The sequence below is a fragment of the Tursiops truncatus genome, chromosome 17, assembly GCF_011762595.2.
Source record: "Tursiops truncatus isolate mTurTru1 chromosome 17, mTurTru1.mat.Y, whole genome shotgun sequence".
In the NCBI taxonomy this organism is placed as follows: Eukaryota; Metazoa; Chordata; class Mammalia; order Artiodactyla; family Delphinidae; genus Tursiops; species Tursiops truncatus.
Window position 1 is genome coordinate 69184221 of NC_047050.1, and position 20645 is coordinate 69204865.

The 20645-nt window shown below is 42.9% G+C and overlaps 1 long non-coding RNA gene across 1 annotated transcript; it reads left to right on the forward strand.

The window, feature by feature from the left end:
* Positions 1–14154: 14154 nt before the first annotated feature.
* On the forward strand, positions 14155–17597 carry LOC141276870 (uncharacterized). Its single transcript, XR_012327121.1, has 3 exons — positions 14155–14302; positions 15288–15422; positions 17150–17597. It is a non-coding gene; the product is annotated as an uncharacterized lncRNA (long non-coding RNA).
* Positions 17598–20645: the final 3048 nt, after the last annotated feature.

Genomic DNA, 20645 nt, shown 5'->3' on the forward strand with positions numbered 1-20645 from the left:
TGGGAAACGATCACAATCAAGTGAATTAACAGGTGTATCACCTCATATAGCTATAAGATGAATAAGTTCTGGGGATGTAATATATGACGTGTTGACTATAGTTAATAATGCTGTATTATATACTTACAAGTAGATCTTACGTATTCTCACTATACACATAAAAAAGGTAATTTAATAATTTTATAGAATGTTCCCCCTCTCCATTATTTCCTTCCTTCTTGTCCTGTTGCAATTCACCCTCCATTATGCCTCTGGTATCATCTATCTCTAGAACAGGTCCCCATCAAATTAAAAACCACTAAGGATCCCATGTTGTCTGAGAAGGCTACAAAGTTTTCCCAATTTTATGGCCCAACATTACCGGTTTTCTCTCCTACCACTTTGATGCCCATGGCCTTTCTTCTAAAGACACTGACTTTCTTCCACGTGTTTGTTTTCTCAGCCAGCAATGCCCTTTGTCCCCACTTCCCTCACTCTTTAAAGCAGTCATCTGTGAAGGCATGTTCATGGTAAGGTGTGCTGAAATCTTAATGAGAACCAACTGGCAGAAACCTCAATTCTACGAATTTTGTTCTGTTTCATTCTGAAGTAAAAGGGGGGAAAATGACAGAAGCAAACCCACATCCAGGAAATTGCTGTTAATTAGTGTTTTCCAGGTTCTTTTTTTAAAATAACTTTTATTCAGTTTAATCATTGCTGCCCAGTCTCCCTCAACACAATGAATTTTTAAAAATAAATTTATTATTTTATTTTTGGCTGCGTTGGGTCTTCGTTGCCACATGGGCTTTCTCTAGTTGTGGCGAGCAGGGGCTACTCTTCGTTGCTGTGCGGGCTTCTCATTGTGGTGATTTCTCTTGTTGCAGAGCACAGGCTCTAGGCTTCAGTAGTTGTGGCACATGGACTCAATAGTTGTGGCTTGCAGCATCTAGAGCACAGGCTCAGTAGTTGTGGCCCATGGGCTTAGTTGCTCCGTGGCATGTGGGATCCAGACCAGGGATCAAACCCATGTCCCCTGCATTGGCAGGCGGATTCTTAACCACTGCGCCACCAGAGAAGTCCTCCAGGTCCTTGTCTAAGACCAGTTTACTACCTATTGCAGGGCTACCCAGACCAACCCTTGTCTCACCTTTACCTGCCAGCCTGCAGCTCCGGAGAAAATGTCCCTCCACAGCTTAACAACTACATCTGTGCCTCTAATTCTCTGGAGGGTGGGGATAGGCAAGAGAGGGGAAACCAGTTTAACAAAATGCATCACGGTAATAAGGAAAATGTTGATATACCAATTGTTGGTGCACATGTGTATCTTCCCTACCCTCACCTCCTTGACAGCTGCACAGATAACACATGCATAACAGGAGAGCACACACCCACAAACACACACACACACACACACACATACACACACACATACAAGTGGGACATTATCATTCCCTGACACACTATATATTGGTTGTTGTCTACTGTCTGCCCCTACTCTCTCTCTCACTAAAATGAAATTCCCTGGGACTTGGTTTTTTGTTCACTATTATATATCCAGCGCACAGTATAGTAGTAACACATAGTAGGTTCTGGGCAAATATTTAATAGATGGATGGATGACTGAATGGTGGAAACAACTCACTAAACATATAACAGAAGTTTCCTGCTTCTTAATTACATTAGCTTAAGTCAGGACTTAAATCTTCTAATGAATGAGGGATGGATGCATGGATGGTGGAAGACCCCACTCACTAAAAGTCAGTGGAAGTTTTACTACTTCCTAACCTCAGTCTTAAGTCAGGACTTAAGCCTCTGTGGACTTCAGTATTCTCACGTGTAAGAAAAGGCACGAGAGCATTTTAGGAAAAAAAAAGATTACAAAAGAAAGAATTAACTCTCTTCATACCTCCATGCCCAGTTCTACACCATTATCTCTGTGGAGACTTGACTCGTTCCTCCAGACAGCATCTGATGGTCCTCTAGATTCCATCTATAATTTCTATGTATTGTTATTATGAATGATCACTGAGATCCAAGAATGTGCTGTGGAAAAGAACAGAATTTAAAGACTGATTGAGAAGAGACCACCTGGAAGATTAATGGGGGCCAGAGGAGAGTGCTAGAAACACACCAGGGGGCATGAGAAGAAATTTTTGACATAATTAAGAAAATTCACAGGAAGAAAGGAAAATAGAGAGCAAGGTGGTAAATGCAGCCAAATGTCTGCACTTCTAAGGTGGACAAACTATGCAGGATGCTGGAGGCGGGTCTCAGGATTCAGCACCGTGAGGCAGAGGGACCTATAGTTGCTCACTGGTGTTCTAGTTGAAGAGGAGCAGTGCCACCCAGTGTTCTGAAGCTTATTTGCACCCACCTAGCTTTCAACATTTCTCAGGACTGAAAGACTTTGAGAATCTCTCAGCTAAAACATATTTGGAGCTGAAGTATAAACAGTTCATTGCCAAGTACAAATGATCCAGCGATTCATTTTACACTTTGAGAGAGGGAAGATGGACTGGGAGAGAGAAAGAGAGGGTACGAGGAGCTTGAGCGTTCCAATTATACAGCCCCGCAGAGATGGCAAAGAGAGGCAGTCAACACAGAGGGCAGGGCTCAGAGGCTTCTAGTTTTGCAGAGGGCTGCCATTCAGCTGGGCAAGGATAAACAGAAAGCGTGTATTAATCTATCAATTGTACTAAGCTGTAGGGAGCACAGGGTAGAAGTAAACGTCAAGGTCTGTGGGAACAGAGAAGGGAGCAATTAACTTGACACTAGAAAAAGATGCCGACAGCCAGGGTCCTCATCCCAGCTCTACTGTTTCCTCGCTGTGGGCCCTAAGACAAGTTCCCTTAAATCTGAGTCTCAGGTTCCTCCGTGAAAATGAGGATGGAGACGATGACCACACCACATTGCAAAGATTGAAGAGCTTGATGTATCGGAAAGAGGCTAACGTGGTGCCTAACGTCTACAAATATTCTCTACACGTGATTTCCTATTACAGAAGAAACTTCAGAGAAGGTTTCACTGGAAAAGCAACCTTTGCAAAAAGAGGAAGACAAATACTATATGATATCTCTTATATGTGGAATCTAAAATATGACCCAAATGAACTTATCTAAAAAACAGAAACAGACTCAGACACAGAGAACAGACTTGTGGTTGCCAAGGGGGACGGGTGTGGGGGAAGGATGGAGTGGGAGTTTGGGGTTAGCAGATGCAAACTAGTATACATAGAATGGACACACAACAAGGTCCTATTGTATAGCTCAGGGAACTATATTCAATACCCTGTGATAAAACATAATGGAAAGGAATATGGAAAAGAATGTATGTATTTGTATAGCTGAATCACTTGGCGGTACAGTCGAAATTAACACAACATTGTAAATCAACTACACTTCAATAAAATAAATGTTTTTCAAAAGTGACCTTTGAGCTACATCCTAAAGAAGCCAGTGCTCCATTTTCTTGGGTGAAGAACTCTTATCCTCCTTAATTGAGGGAATAGCTAAAGACAGTGAAGACCAAGGCAACCTTCCCTCCCACCAGTCAGATATGTGACTATTGCAAGAGGTCAGTAGGTGACAGCTGTCACAGGCAGGTCACGCAGACATCCCAAAGAATGAGCAGGTTACCTCCCGGGAGAGATAGCAATCACCTTTCCCTGCAGAGCTGCAGTTAGAGACTGGAGCCTCCAATCTGAGTCTGTGTGTCTGAGGCTATCTCATAAGCTGTGGCCAAAAACTGCAGGTCAGGGAGGTATTTATCACAGCAATAAAGGTCATTCTTGTGCTTTAGGAGGGCGATCTGCTGCCTTTCGGCCTCTAATGGACTGAGAAAGCATTGTTCCTGGAGAAGAGGGGGCTTATTCTATCCCAAAGATACAGCTTCTCAATAACACCTGTGTTTTCCTGGCTTGTGGGCAACACATATTTAACTATCTCTCAGCTCTAACCTTGGAATTTACAGATTCTTCCAAGTACGATCAACAATCACAGCGACACTTCAGGTGAGATGAAATAGGTATATATCTTCTGAAAATGAGGTTTCTTTCCCTCCACACCGCTAAGCGGAGGAAAACGTTTCTGCGCGTCTTTAGGCTTCGCTTACAGCGCCACCTAGCGTCCTGAAGCAAGCGCTTTCCTGCTTAGGAGATACATTCCCTTTAGGAATGTTGCAAAATCCATGCATGCTCTTTCACCAACCAAGAAAAATAGAGATCAGCACTGAACTAGGCATCAGAATGTGCCAACAGAAGTGGAAGTGCAACACTCAACCTAAGAGGACTTTTATATCTAGTTAGAAGGGCAAGGGGAGAGATATCAGAGCAAAGGAATACATTTACGAATATGTTGTTATTAAGTTTAACTCCATATGAAAATCATATTTGAGCACCGACTCTGTGCCCAGCACTGCAAGGTACTGGTGATACTGCAGTGCTGAAGAGGATGCAATTCTGCCTTCGAAGAGCCACCTTCAAGACAGACAATTAAAATACAGAATGACGAGATATGTGATCAGTTTATAAAGCGTGTGGGAAGGGGCCTAAAGAAGACACACCTTTGAGAGTCTGAGAATAGGGTCAGGGGAGTCTCTTTAAAAAGCTAGTCAGGTAAAGGCTAAAAGAGGAAGGGAAGAGGGGTTTAGGTTGTTGGTTTAATAGGTATGTTTAAGAGTGTCAACCAAATCCAGGGATTGTCCATTCAGCCTAAATCACGGATGAGGTGAGGTCCCCATGGGCACAGCTTGTACTATACCCCTCCCCATCATCGCAGCCAGGGCTGAAAGGACTAGGAGTGAACACCTTAGCCAGACTGAGCTGGGAATTTAGAACTGAGAACGGGCAGATTCCAATTGGGAAGAAACACGATGTATCATTTAGGGAGGCTAGGGAGGTATGGAGAAGCCGTAATCTGCTGTCAATAAAGCAGCAGAGGAATAAAGTCTGCAGGAGAAGAAAGACATAGCTCCCTTCCTGTTCACCACCACTCTGCGACCATCATGTGTCCCCTGGACGATTGTAGGAGCCTCCTAATAACTGTTCCTGCTTCCGCCCTTGCCCCTCTCTATTTTACAAAGGTGGGTGATCCGGTTAAAACTTGAACCAGACCATGTCACTTCTCTCTTCAATTGTCTGATAGCTTTCGATCTCAGAGTAGAAGCCATAGTGTTTAAAATCGTTTTTAAAAAGCTCACATGACCTGCCGCAGGATCACCATTATGGCTCTGATCTCATCTCCTACTAAATCTTCCCCTTTTATGCCCTCAAGCAGTCTCCCTGGCCTCCCTGCTGTTGCTCAAATGTGCTGCCTCAGGGCCTTTGCATATGCTCTTTCCCCGAGCCTAGAAGCTCCTCTTCCAGAGATCCATGTAACTTACTCATTCACCTCCTTTAGGATTTCCTCAAATATCATATTTGTAGTGAAGCCTTTCCTGATTGCCCAGTTAAAAATTAAAACACTCTGTAATATTCCTTACCCCTGCTTTATTGAAGGATAAACAGAACTTGTCACCACCTGACATACTACAGGTTCTCATTATTTATATTGCTTATTGTCTGGCTTTGACCACCACCACCTCCCACTCTCATTACAATACGGGAAAGAGATTGCAATGAATTGATAAGCTAATTAATTCATTAGTGGAGTACCTGTGAACACTGAGAGGAGTCAGAGAGAGGGAGTTCTTCTGGGTCCTGGATGATCTTCTAGCTCCACAGCTCCTCTGCTCTTGACCTTGTCACACGCCTGCCATTGGCATTTGGGAAACACACCTACATCTTTATAATTCTTCTATTGTTGCTTAAAATAATCTCAGTTAATTTTTGTTCTATTTGCAGACTAAAAAGTCCTAACTCATTCAATGAGAGAACAGCCTTTGAACTTGCTCTATCTGGAATAACTTTTCCCTGAGATATGCTTAAGCCTGGCTCCCCTGCCTCACGTAGGTTTCTGCCAGTGTCTCTATGATAGAGGTCTTCTCTGACCACCTTATCTAAAACAGCAGTCTTCTAGAATAGATCTTGTGTTCTCACCACCACCAAAAAAAAAAAAGTAACTTTGTCAGATAATGGATATGTTAATTAGCTTGATTGTGGTAATCAAGGATCAAGGTATATGCCTATCAAAACATCACACTGTGCCACCTAAATATATACCATTTTTATTTGTCAATCATTCCTCAATAAAATTGGAAAAATTAAAATAAAATGACACCCCCATCACACTCTATTCCTACCCAGCCTTGACTTCCCTTCATAGCACAGACGGCTAGTCTGACACATATTTATGTGCTGATTACATCCCCCACTGGAATGTAAATGCCAGGAGAACAGGGTTTTTATCGCTGGATCCTCAGTGTCTAGGTTAGTCTAGGACATAGTTGACACTCAGTAAATGTGTTCATCTATTCCAGAAATACCTCATCCCAGCTGCTATGGAAATGTGTGCCCTCCAGGAAGCTACATTCTCATGAGAGATTTTTGTTAACTATGAAATGCGTGAACTCCAAGGTGAGGAATGGATGGAGCCTGTGCTGATGTGTTGCTGGCCCTGAAGGTTGAGGCAAGAACTGAAGTCGGAGGCTCCCTGGGAGGGCCAGGCGAGGTATAGAGGGCTTGGGTTGTTGCTTCCCCAGCATCCACCTCCCACACACCCCAACAGGATGCAGATTTTCCATTTGCAACAGCACAGGATTTGGGCAGGATGGACATCAGATCGAGGGGACATGCCTGGATAGACCTGAGCAATCAACACGTGACCCCTCGGCCACCAACACTGGTTTTCAGAAGTGCATGTGACTCACCCTGATCCAGTAAGGCAGGAAGAGATGTTTGCTGGAGTTACTGGGAAAGAAGTTTCTCTCTTCCATGGGAGCTAAAAGAAAATCATTCTTCTTTCTATGGACAGCATGGTTGAGGCTGTGTGTTCCGGAACTCTTGCAGCTCATATTGCTTCCATAAGCTAAAGAGTTAACAACAGAAGATGGCATGTAGAGGACGAAGTAACATACAGCGAATGGCAGAGTCCAGAGAAAGACCCTGATGACGTCAAGAACCCATAGATCAAACTATGCCTAAAGCAGAATCCTGACATTTTCTGTCTTAGGAGCCAATAAACTCCCTTTATGACTTAAGCTAGTTTTATATTTGTCAAACTATAAAAGTAATACATGTTTGTTGAAGCACAAGAAATAATAAAAAGATACATAAGACAAATTTTATAATCAACTTCTATATTCCTGCTCATCCTGCCTCTGAAACATCCACTATTAACAGATGGATGTTGCCATTGGGTTAAAATGTGTCATCCCCCCACAAAATTCATGTGTTGAAGTCCCAACCCCCCAGAACCTCTGAACGGAACTGTCTTTGGAGATGGATTCTATAAAGAGACAATTAATTTAAAATGGGGTCACGTGGGTGGGCCCTAATCCAATATGACTGGTGTCCTTATAAGAGATTAGGACACAGACACAGAGGGGAGACTATGTGAAGACATAGGGAGAAGAAAACCATCTACAAGTTAAGGACAGAGGCCTCAGAAGAAACCAACCATGCTGACACCTTGATCTTGGACTTCTAACCTCCAGAATGGTGAGAGAATAAATTTCTGTTGTTTAAGCCATTCAGTCTGTGACACTTTATTTTGGCAGCCCTAGTAGAATCATACCTATTTCCATACCTTTCTCTTTGCTTTCACATATACACCTACAACATATGTACACATAATCATGAGTTCACTGTTTGTTTTTACAAAAAGAGTCATACGATACTCGTTATTCTGCAAGATGCCTTTGCCATAAAAAACATGGATTTTGCTAAAAATCAGTTGTGGTCAATCTATTTATATCTGCTTTCTAATCTTTTAATGCATGTATAATGTACATAAATATAATTTTATGTAAAGGCAATCATACACATACTGGGCTGGGGGGGGCTTGTTTGGTTGGGTTTTTTGGCATGTTTTCTTTTCTTCTATTTTTATCTGAGGCTTGTTTCATCTTCTCTTCCTTCATGCTGACTAGAAACCAGATTAACAATCTCAAATGTGTCCTTGGTCCCATACTTTTCTCTGAGACATGTCATCAAGTTTTGTCATCCCAACCCAACTACAGGCCTCCTAAGAGCCAATGGCTGTAGCACAAAGTTGTGGCTTCCTCCCAGTCAAGTGATTCCCATCACATGGCTCACAGTGGACCCCATCATTCCCATGGCTCAGGGGTTGAAATGAAAGCCCCCCATATAGACATTGCCCAAAGCCAGGAGTGGAAGAACCATGGCTGACACTTCGTGGACAGTGAGATGATTGCATTTGTGAGCACACAAGACACCCACCAGAGAGTCTCAAGATTAGCTGGAAAAGCTAAATTGTGCAGTGGCTGCTGGACACCCTGTAATAGTAAGTCCAATGAAAACCGTTTCGTTCTCCCTCATTTTACCCTCCCTGCCCCACACTTGCATTTGGACGATAATAGAAGAGTAGGCAACTAGGAATAGAGGCCTTTAAAAATAGCTCAGGTGCACTGATAGCAATCAGTTGGCATTGTTTTTCGTGCAAATGTGGCTTATCTCTAATGACAGCAAAACTGCAGACCACAATGTTTGTGCCCTCATCAATCACTAAAATATAAAGATAAGATGAGCAGCTCCCACTTATCTCCCCTTTAAAGAGCTGAGTTATTGAATCACCTCTGCTTCACTTTGCTCAAGGAGATCCATCTTCAGCAGGCAGAGGCAACATGGATCAGAGAGATTCCAGATTGAACAAAGTACAGAGAAGAAAGCAGTGGAATTCCACACAGGGTGGCCCCAGATACATGCCATTCAGAAAACAACTGTTGTTTCTGTTGGTCTCTGAGCTCACGCTGTTTGGTGCCACACATCAGCATGTCATCACCATGTCTGTGCCCTACCCCAGGTTTTATTTTATTTCCAGAAATTCTGATCTTACTTCCTTTTCCAGCTGTTAGACATACGTTCATTTGGGCTCACACATGCTAGAAATATCATGTATTTACGAAACACCATTTTCAAATACATGAGCCTCAAGGTTTACATCTTTAAAAGGAGGTTCATATTCCCTCCCTCACCGGGTTCTTGCAGGGATTAACAAAGAAAGCACAGAGCTCCGGGGGAAGAAGGCGGAAGGCTCCGGGGAAAGATGGCGGAAGAGTAAGACGCGGAGATCACCTTCCTCCCCACAGATACACCAGAAATACATCTACACATGGAACAACTCCTACAGAACACCTACTGAACGCTGGCAGAAGACCTCAGACCTCCCAAAAGGCAAGAAACTCCCCATGTACCTGGGTAGGGAAAAGAAAAAACAGAGACAAAAGGATAGGGATGGGACCTGCACCAGTGGGAGGGAGACGTGAAGGAGGAAAAGTTTCCACACACTAGGAAGCCCCTTCGCGGGCGGAGACTGCGGGTGGCAGAGTGGGGGGCTTCGGGGCTGCGGAGGAGAGCGCAGCAACAGGGGTGCGGAGGGCAAAGCGGAGAGATTCCCGCACAGAGAATCAGGGCCGACCGGCACTCACCAGCCCGAGAGGCTTGTCTGCTCGCCCGCCGGGGCGGGCGGGGCTGGGAGCTGAGGCTCGGGCTTCGGTCGGAGCGCAGGGAGAGGCCTGGGGTTGGCGGCGTGAACACAGCCTGCAGGGAGCTAGTGCGCCACGGCTGGCCGGGAGGGAGTCCTGGAAAAGTCTGGAGCTGCCAAAGAGGCAAGAGGCTTGTTCTTCCCTCTTTGTTTCCTGGTGTGCGAGGAGAGGGGATTCAGAGCGCTGCTTAAAGGAGCTCCAGAGACGGGCCGAGCCACGGCTAAAAGCGCGGACCCCAGAGACGGGCATGAGAGGCTAAGGCTGCTACTGCCGCCACCAAGAAGCCTGTGTGCGAGTACAGGTCACTCTCCACACCTCCCCTCCTGGGAGCCTGTGCAGCCCGCCACTGCTGGGGTCCCGGGATCCAGGGACAACTTCCGGGAGAAGGCACGGCGCGCCTCAGGCTCGTGCAACGTCACACCGGCCTCTGCCGCCGCAGGCCCGCCCCGCACTCCGTGCCCCTCCCTACCCCCACGGCCTGAGTGAGCCAGAACCCCCGAATCAGCGGCTCCTTTAACCCCATCCTGTCTGAGCGGAAAAACAGACGCCCTCCGGCGACCTACATGCAGAGGCGGGGCCAGATCCAAAGCTGAGCCCCGGGAGCTGTGCAAACAAAGAGAAAGGGAAATCTCTCCCAGCAGCCTCAGAAGCAGCGGATTAAAGCTCCACAATCAACTTGATGTACCTGCATCTGTGGAATACATGAATAGACAACGAGTCATCCCAAATTGAGGAGGTGGACTTTGAGAGCAAGATTTATGATTTTTTCCCTTTTCCTCTTTTTGTGAGCGTGTATGTGTATGCTTCTCTGTGAGATTTTGTCTGTATAGCTTTCCTTCCACCATTTGTCCTAGGGTTCTACCCATCCGTTTTTTTTTAATTTTCTTAATAATTATTTTTTAATTTAATAACTTTATTATATTTTATTTTATCTTCTTTCTTTCTTTTTTCCTTCCTTCCCTCCTTCCTTCCTTCCTTCCTTCCTCCCACCGTTCCTCCTTCCCTCCTTTCTTTCTTTCCTTCTTTCCTTCTTTTCTTCTTCTTTCTTTCTTCCTTCCTTCCTAACTCCCTTCCTTCCTTTGTTTCTTTCTTTCTTCCTACTTCTACTAATTCTTTCTCTCTACTTTTTCTCCCTTTTACTGTGAGCCACCATCACTTTGATACCAAAACCAGACAAGGATGTCACAAAGAAAGAAAACTATAGGCCAATATCACTGATGAACATAGATGCAAAAATCCTCAACAAAATACTAGCAAACAGAATCCAACAGCACATTTAAAGAATCATACACCATGATCAAGTGGGGTTTATTCCAGGAATGCAAGGATTCTTCAATATACGCAAATCAATCATTGTGATAAACCATATTAACAAATTGAAGGAGAAAACCCATATGATCATCTCAATAGATGCAGAGAAAGCTTTTGACAAAATTCAACACCCATTTATGATAAAAACCCTGTAGAAAGTAGGCATAGAGGGAACTTTCCTCAACATAATAAAGGCCATATATGACAAACCCACAGCCAAAATCGTCCTCAATGGTGAAAAACTGAAAGCATTTCCACTAAGATCAGGAACATGACAAGGTTGCCCACTCTCACCACTCTTATTCAACATAATTTTGGAAGTTTTAGCCACAGCAATCAGAGAAGAAAAGGAAATAAAAGGAATGCAAATAGGAAAAGAAGAAGTAAAGCTGTCACTGTTTGCAGATGACATGATACTATACATAGAGAATCCTAAAGATGCTACCAGAAAACTGCTAGAGCTAATCAATGCATTTGGTAAAGTTGCAGGATACAAAATTAATGCACAGAAATCTCTGGCATTCCTATACACTAATGATGAAAAATCTGAAAGTGAAATCAAGAAAACACTCCCATTTACCATTGCAACAAAAAGAATAAAATATCTACGAATAAACCTACCTAAGGAGACAAAAGACCTGTATGCAGAAAATTATAAGACACTGATGAAAGAAATTAAAGATGATACAAATAGATGGAGAGATATACCATGTTCTTGGATTGGAAGAATCAACATTGTGAAAATGACTCTACTACCCAAAGCAATCTACAGATTCAATGCAATCCCTATCAAACTACCACAAGTATTTTTCACAGAACTAGAACAAAAAATTTCACAATTTGTATGGAAACACAAAAGACCCCGAATAGCCAAAGCAATCTTGAGAACAAAAAACAGAGCTGGAGGAATCAGGCTCCCTGACTTCAGACTATACTACAAAGCTACAGTAATCAAGACAGTATGGTACTGGCACAAAAACAGAAAGATAGATCAATGGAACAGGATAGAAAGCCCAGAGATAAACCCACGCACATATGGTCACCTTATCTTTGATAAAGGAGTCAGGAATGTACAGTGGAGAAAGGACAGCCTCTTCAATAAGTGGTGCTGGGAAAACTGGACAGGTACATGTCGAAGTATGAGATTAGATCACTCCCTAACACCATACACAAAAATAAGCTCAAAATGGATTAAAGACCTAAACGTAAGGCCAGAAACTGTCAAACTCTTAGAGGAAAACATAGGCAGAACACTCTATGACATAAATCACAGCAAGATCCTTTTTGACCCACCTCCTAGAGGAATGGAAATAAAAACAAAAGGAAACAAATGGGACCTAATGAAACTTAAAAGCTTTTGCACAGCAAAGGAAACCATAAACAAGACAAAAAGACAACCCTCAGAATGGGAGAAAATATTTGCAAATGCAGCAACTGGCAAAGGATTAATTTCCAAAATTTACAAGCAGCTCATGCAGCTTAATAACAAAAAAACAAACAACCCAATCCAAAAATGGGCAGAAGACCTAAATAGACATTTCTCCAAAGAAGATACACAGGCTGCCAACAAACACGTGAAAGAATGCTCAACATCATTAATCATTAGAGAAATGCAAATCAAATCTACAATGAGATATCATCTCACACCAGTCAGAATGGCCATCATCAAAAAATCTGGAAACAATAAATGCTGGAGAGGGTGTGGAGAAAGGGAACACTCTTACACTGCTGGTGGGAATGTGAATTGGTACAGCCACTATGGAGAACAGTATGGAGGTTCCTTAAAAAACTACAAATAGAACTACCATATGACCCAGCAATCCCACTACTGGGCATATACCCTGAGAAAACCATAATTCAAAAAGACTCATGTACCAAAATGTTCATTGCAGCTCTATTTACAGTAGCCCGGAGATGGAAACAACCTAAGTGTCCATCATCAGATGAATGGATAAAGAAGATGTGGCACATATATACAATGGAATATTACTCAGCCATAAAAAGAAACAAAATTGAGCTATTTGTGATGAGGTGGATAGACCTGTCATACAGAGTGAAGTAAATCATAAAGAGAAAGACAAATACCACATGCTAACACATATATATGGAATTTAAGAAAAAAAAATGTCATGAAGAACCTGGGGTAAGACAGGAATAAAGACACAGACCTAGTAGAGAACGGACTTGAGGATATGGGGAGGGGGAAGGGTGAGCCGTGACAAAACGAGAGAGAGGCATGGACATATATACACTACCAAACGTAAGGTAGATAGCTAGTGGGAAGCAGCCACATAGCACAGGGAGATCAGCTCGGTGCTTTGTGACCGCCTGGAGGGGTGGGATAGGGAGGGTGGGAGGGAGGGAGACGCAAGAGGGAAGAGATATGGGAACATATGTATATGTATAACTGATTCACTTTGTTATAAAACAGAAACTAACACACCATTGTAAAGCAATTATACCCCAATAAAGATGTTAAAAATAAATAAATAAATACCCAGAATTGGAAAAAAAAAAAAAGAATCTGGAAAAGAATACATATATGTATAACCGAATCATTATGCTGTATGCATGAAACTAACACAACATTGTAAATCGACTGTAATTCAATTTTTAAAAAAGCAAAATAAAGAATAGAAACAGTTAAACAAAAGAAAAGAAAAGAAAGCACATAAAGTGCTGTGCGTAGTGCCTGGCACTCAGGGGTAATTGTGCAGTAAACAATCCTTATGTGTACACAGGTGGGACAGACAAGAGAGCAGGGGATTTCTTGGGCCTGTGGTCAAGGGGCTAATGTCTCCATCCTCTGGTGAATGAAGAATGTGATGAGGACATCATTCTCATACAGGTGGTCAAAGGCCATTTCTGTTGTATCCTTTTGTGCCTCATCCTGATGAATTATAGCCATTTGTGTCTTGCCAGAAAAACTGGATTGCACAAATCTGATACTTTGTTCACCCTTTGCTTTACGTTCATGCAAAGGTAATTTCATTATTACAAAGAGCTTGTGTGTGTGTGTGTGTGTGTGTGTGTGTGTGTGTTTATTCTTTTATTATGTGCAGGTTCTTTACATACATTACCTCACTGAATTGGGTAGTGAAATTCTCGTTTTACAAATGAAGATAAAATGTTACAATGTTAGGGAGGTCCCTCTTTCTTTCTCTCTCTTTTTCTTTCTTTCGCTGTAGTTATTAGTATCTGAAATTGTCTTATTTCATTTATATGCTTCATTTTTTACTATCTTTCTCACCCACTAGACTATGAGCTCCTGCATCTCTAGTACCTAGAACAGTGTCTAGAAGATAACTGGTATTCAATAAACATCTGGCAAAAGAGAAATATACAAGGAGAATACACTTTTATGAAAAGATTTGACCAGCCTGGACCAGAGGGAGCCACCCAGGAGGCCCAGGTAATGTGCTTTTCTGAAAAATTACTAGGTTACTGGACATCTATTAAAATCTTGAACATATGCTTTCCTGGAAAATTACTTGACTCCTGGGAATATATTAAAATCCTAATTTTTACTGTAAGAAATTGATCCCACTTCTGAGAGATGTGGACTCCTTCTTCCTACAAATTTGACCCCCACCGCCAAGTCGCTGGCTAGAGAACAGAAAGAAATGTTTAAAAACCATCCCTGGATCCCAACATACTCAGCAAATTCTCTTTATTCTTTTATGAAATTCTTGGAGATTTTCACTGTTCCATGCTTGTTGTTTATGGTGCAATAATATGGTGCAGTAAGATCTACAAATATATACAGAGGCAGTCTAAAAATACCCTGTGCGTGGTTTGGAAAGATATCTTCAAGAGTATCCTTTGGGATATCTTTCTGAGTAAAAATGCTGTGGGGTGGTGCTCTCATTATTGAGGTTTTATTCCTTACTGTTATTCACACGAAGGTGAGAACATATTGATGACAAAGATGCCCTTAGGCTTTTGTACTTCTACAAAGAGTGCTCCCATTGAGTTCAACAGATCTCAGTGAATCATTATAAGACATTTTGTTGTTGAACTTCCTGCAGCACATGATTTTCAACATCGTTTTAGTATTCCAACCATCTCTCCTAACATTCGCAAACTGCTTTTTAAGGAATACAGGAAAACAAAGCTCTAAAATCGACTTTTAAGAAGAAAAATGTAGTAAATGGCAGGGGTGATAAAAATTACTAAAGGCTCCCTTTACCACCTATAAAGTTTTAATCAGACCCAATTTTGTTGAGCCTCGAATGGGAAGAAAATAATGAGCTTCTATTTTTAAAGGTTGTGATAATCAGAAATTCTGATAATACTGATTTACTGCAAGGCACAAGAAATCTGCGGCCTCATGACGTCCAGTCTATTGGGACACAGGCAGAGTTCCTGTTTTTTTCTCATCTTCTTTGGTGTTCCAGAAAAAATCTGCTTATCGATACGGTGGGAAAGAATCTCAGAGGACATGCAGTCTACCTTCTTCTTTCAACCTATGAGGATACTGAAGCAAAGAAAGATTTTCTTAAGTTTAATTAGCAAAATGGACCCACAAGATGGTAAGGAGGCTTTTCACTTTTAGTTGTTAAAATGATTAAATAAATTAACAAATTATTTAAAAATTTCTAAATCAAATTCTCCATCCTACTCTGTAGACTAGTTTCATTCACACATGCAAATTTTTGCAATTGGCCCGAAAAGGATGATTATTTTCAATAGAATTGATATGACTTGGTCATGAGGTTAGATGTTGGGGCAGAGGTAGATAGAGGTTGCAGACTTCCAGGAATCTGACTTGGGTGATCTGACATAGGTAAGCACCTTATGAGTTCCATCAGCCCAAGAAGGAATGCAGTGTCTCATTTTCACAGCCTCCCTTTCCGCAAGACTCAGCCATGTGACCTCTGCTCCACCAATCAGATGCTCCAGTACATGATGTCTATTCAAAAGTGAGCAATGGGCCTTTACTGGCTTTAAAAAACAATAACGTTACGAATCAATTTTGGAGCCTGAGAGAGAGCTGCAACTCAGCGTAATGGCTCCCTAAAATTTGTAAATTACAGGCATCAGCATCAATAAAATCATGATGACACCAAAAACAGAGTGATCAATGGGAGGAGGCCACCAGCACATGGAATTTATTTTTCCAGAGACATTTGCGAGTCAGGTGGTGGAGTTTCAAGCATACAGAGGCTAGCATCCGGCAACCGTGCCCAGGCATGATAGTAGTGGGTTCTGCTAGATAAGCCTTGCATTGTGGTTTGAGCACTGTTCCTGAATGTATAGCTTCCAAAGCTGATTCTTATGCTTTCCTGGGATGTCTGAATGTCACCTGTTACTTTAACACACTTTTCTGTTCAGATCTACAACAGTGGCATGGTAGCTGGTCTCCATAACTCCCCTAGAAGCTGGTGGTGTCCGTCCCCTTGAATGTGGGCTAGCCCTGCGTCTCCCCCAGAACAGAATGAGGTGGAGAGACAGTGTGACTTCCAAAGCTAGTTGTAAGAATCCTTGCAGCTTCTGCCTGCCCCGCTGGGAATGCTTGCTCTTGAGAAGGTCTGATTCGGACCATAGCTGCCACGCTGTGAGAAGCTTAAGCCACATGGAGAAGCTATATAGAGTAACGATAAATCAAATTTAAAAGAAGAGGCCTAATTGTCCCTGTTGAAAATAAGAGTAGAGATTTCTCTTCATCCTTTCTTTTCCTTGGAGCATTTACTTTAGAAAGTTAGATAGGCCTTTGTCAGCTTTATGACCCAGGAATGTCTTTCTCAAGGACCTGGGAGCTATTTCTTTGAAACATAAACATCAAGAGAAATAGCATCTCTCTGTCTCTCTCTGTGTCTCTCTGTCTCTGTCTCTCTCTCTCTGTCTCTGTGAGAGGGTAGGATCTAACTTAAGTGAGGCTCTGAGCACACCCCCCTCTTCTTGAAACGTCCTCCAAGTTGCAAGACAGTCTCCTATCATGAAGATATCAGAAGTTTGTTATTGCTCTGGATAAAGCAATTGGCTAACCCAGATGGTCACCTCAATCACCAAGTAAAGTTAGGATGGACTATGCGTGACAAACAGTGCCATCAAGTCCTCTTACCTGAGGACTAGTTATTGTTTATCTTGAGAATATGTGTATAATAGGCTGTACCTGCTTGGCTACCTACAAGGGTGAGATTTCTTTCTTATCTTTGCAATCTCTTAGCAGATTGCGTCTGATGTGTGCATCACATTCTGGTTTAATGTCTATTTGATAATAAAACTCTTTTCTTTCTCTACTACCTTTGTGGAGCAGTTTTCTAGGTTGGGAGAAGATTTTGGTTTTAATTCTATTTCCCAAGAGTAGACACTCTGTCAGTCTCCTCTGAGGTCCCAGATGACAGCCAGCATCAAGTGTCAACCACAGGAGTGAGCCATCCTGGACCTCCAGCCCAGTAAGCCCACAAATAACTGGCCAATGACGATGACCACATGACAGACTCCAAGCCACAGCCTCCTGGCTGAGCCCACTCAATCAAAGAACCATGAAAGGTAACAGTAAATTGTTTTAAGCCACTGAGTTTGGGGTAGCAAGAGATAACCAAAACAAATAACTTTTGTTCCTGCCACTAAGCTCTGACTGTTACATATAACCTCTTCTCTCCTTTCTGTGGGAGTATCTTAGAAGATGGCAGTCCATTGCCTCTCTGAACCCCCTTACTGGCAACGAGTGTTATTTTTCGCACAGAGGAGACACTAATACATTTTCCCATTTAAATCGCTTTTTGGACAGATTGGGGTTTAAATAAAATAAAAACAACAAATTGGATGCAATACATGTCAAATTGAACTAAATATTTTTATCTAACAACTGCTTCTAGAAAGCATTTGCTTCTGTTTGTTTACACACTCCACAGATAATTTCGCTACAGTTTAAAGCCAATACACACAAAATTATGTTTAGGGAATACCAAGACTGCTTCATTTTTCCAAAACCACTTCTGAGCTCTGCTCTTGATTCATTGGGCATTTCCCTCTTCTGTTCACTTCAGGAGACACCATTCTGGGTTCTATGCCTGCTTTTTCCCCATTTTAATGGTGTGATTAAAAGCTCTCTTTTTGTTGGCCATAGGGACCTCTCACAAATATCCATAGCATATTGTCAAGACTGAAAGCAAATGATTAGGCACAAAAAATGCTGTCTGCAGGGACCCATTGTTCCATTTCTCTGGAGCATCAGCCTGTGTGTGTAGCAGTGACTGGATTATGTGTCTGCAGATACATGAGGTCTCTTGTGATTTGACTTCTCCACACTCCTGACAGGTTACTGACTCACAGGTTTCAAGATAAAAGCCATCCAGACACTGCCTTCATGCTTTTTCCAGGATTGGTAAGTGCCTTTTAGTTGTGATTTAAACTGAACTTTGGAAACTTAAAGGTGTTTTCCTTAGTTGCTCTGGATCCTTTCTGACATGATTAGTCCTTGCCAGAGAGGCTCTGGAAACGTGGGCTCACAGCATCCATTTCCTGTCTTTTCCCCCATCCATTTGTGAAAGCCTCACTCGGCAGGAATGAGCAAGCCACCCATTTGCAGAGAAAGGATTGTCACAAAGGAGATGTGGTGAGTGAAACCAGAGGACAAATTCCGTTCCAGGCAACCACTTCACGTCTGATGCACTGAAATCACTGACTTCCATCTGTTTTCCTTAGAGCCTGGCATAAAGACCTGATGACGGGGGCGTCAAAAGTACTTGAACAATTTGGAAAGTACAGTGAGAGAGTGAGGTCAGGGAGAATTCATTCACGGTCTCAGCAACTTCACCTGTAAAAAGACAAAATGTTAACATGCACCTCCCCAGGTTGCTGGGAACCCTAAAAACATAAGTCAACTTAAGAACGTGAGTAGCTCCCTAAGCATTGTGCCTGGCTCCTTGTGCAATCAATGTCCCCTTGGATATTGTCGTGTCCAGAGCAATACTAGGGGTGATCATTCTGTTTGGGGCGCTATGCTTTAAGACGGGAATTGCAAAATGTAGATAGAACTACGAGAGAAAAAGGAAGAGGAGAAAGAGGAGGAGGGGAAAGAAGCAGAAGAGAAGGAAAAGAAGAAGGTACAGGAGGGAGAGAAAGAGAAGGGAGAGGAAGATGACCAGGATGATGAAGGGCCTTGAAATAACATCAAATGAGGGACTGCAAAACAGAAAGGTCATGAGAACTGAAATGCACCACGATTAAGGAAATAGACCTTGTTCATTCAACATCACATATTTAATGCTTATCTTGGGCCCAGGGTGCTGCTAAGCACAGGGGATGCAGACATGGTCCCTGGCCTTGTAGAACTTAAGAGTAGCAGAGGCGACAGCTAATTTAAAAGGTCCCTGCTGTACAGTGGGTTATGGTACTATGACAGTGGAAGGATAGGACAGGTGGCTATGGTGGAACAGATCAGGGGCAGGTAAATAGTCTTGGGTGGGTAAAGGGGAGGTAAGGGTTGTCTGGAAAGGCTTCCACTTACCAGGTACCAGGACTAGGATACGGGATAAACTACTTAGCATTGCCAAGTCTCAAGTGCTTATCTGTCAAGTGGGAGTAACAACGGTACTTACCTCACAGGGATGCTGTGAAGAAGAAATACGACAATCTGTGTAAAATATTTCACCAGGACGTCCCTTGGTCTAGCAAGGGATTCAACCTCGTGGCCGTGGGGCAAATTAACCTCACTACATGTTTAGTCAGTGATTCAAAAGGAACTGAGATGGCCACATTTAAAAATTGGGAAGGTTCACAGGAATTTGTATTTCTAGCTTCTCATGAAAGATGGGAAAATCCGGCACCTTTGCTCTCAGACTCCACATGGCAGCAGTTGGCTGGAACTGAGTAACAGCTGCCCTTCTGGGCAAGGGGTCTGGCCTCCAATTGGTCACGGTCCCAACAGCCCTCTTCTCTCACGTGTGTCCCCTGCGTGCCCTGCACGCTTCTGAAATGACCTCTCTTGCACTACTGAATACAACGCAGACTCCTTACCTCAACTTTGCCCCTCGCCCTGCCTCTCTGCTCTTCTTTTCAGCAATCCTGAATAACTTACAACTCCCCCATGATCTCTGTGCAGAAGTACCGTTTTTCCAGCTGTTCTTTCTGCCTGGAAGAGGAAGAATCAATTAACTCTTGCTGGGGTGAATTTGAATTCTGTTTTCAGGTGTGAAAGCATTTGCTTAGACAAAGCCATGGGACAAATGGCACATCATCCTCTGGGTAGTTTTAGGCTCTACATTCAAAAGAGAAAAATTAGGCTTACCATTATTATGAAAGGGGGAACATTTCTGCTCAACACCTGTCGTTTTCTGCCAAGTGAAGGGAGCGCCTTCACAGTGATACACCTGGATTCTCCCATCTTTCACTTACTCTTCCCAAGGCAAGAGAGAACTTGGGTGAGTTTGGCAGAAAGAGTTGGAAAGGCACAGCCTGGCCCTTTTGCCAATCATTTCCCCCTCCTTGCTGGGATGCCTACAGAAAGCATATGTCTTGCTCTGCCTCTGTCCTGTGGGAAAGGAACCTTCCCAAGCAAGGGAGAGTTGCAGGCTTCCAACTTCAACTGGGTCTAGATGGGTAAGCCTGGATGGTAGATTATTTGCAAAAATGGTTATAATTATTCCTTGCCTTGTACCCAGCCCTGTTAAGTAGTTCATACAACTTCCGGCATAAAGAGAGCTTGGGGGGCAAGGGGAGAGGAAACCTGGGGGGCGGGAGGTGGGGAGGCTTCTGGACATCACCATTCTATTCTAAACTCCTTTATTTCTCTGCCACTTTAAAAA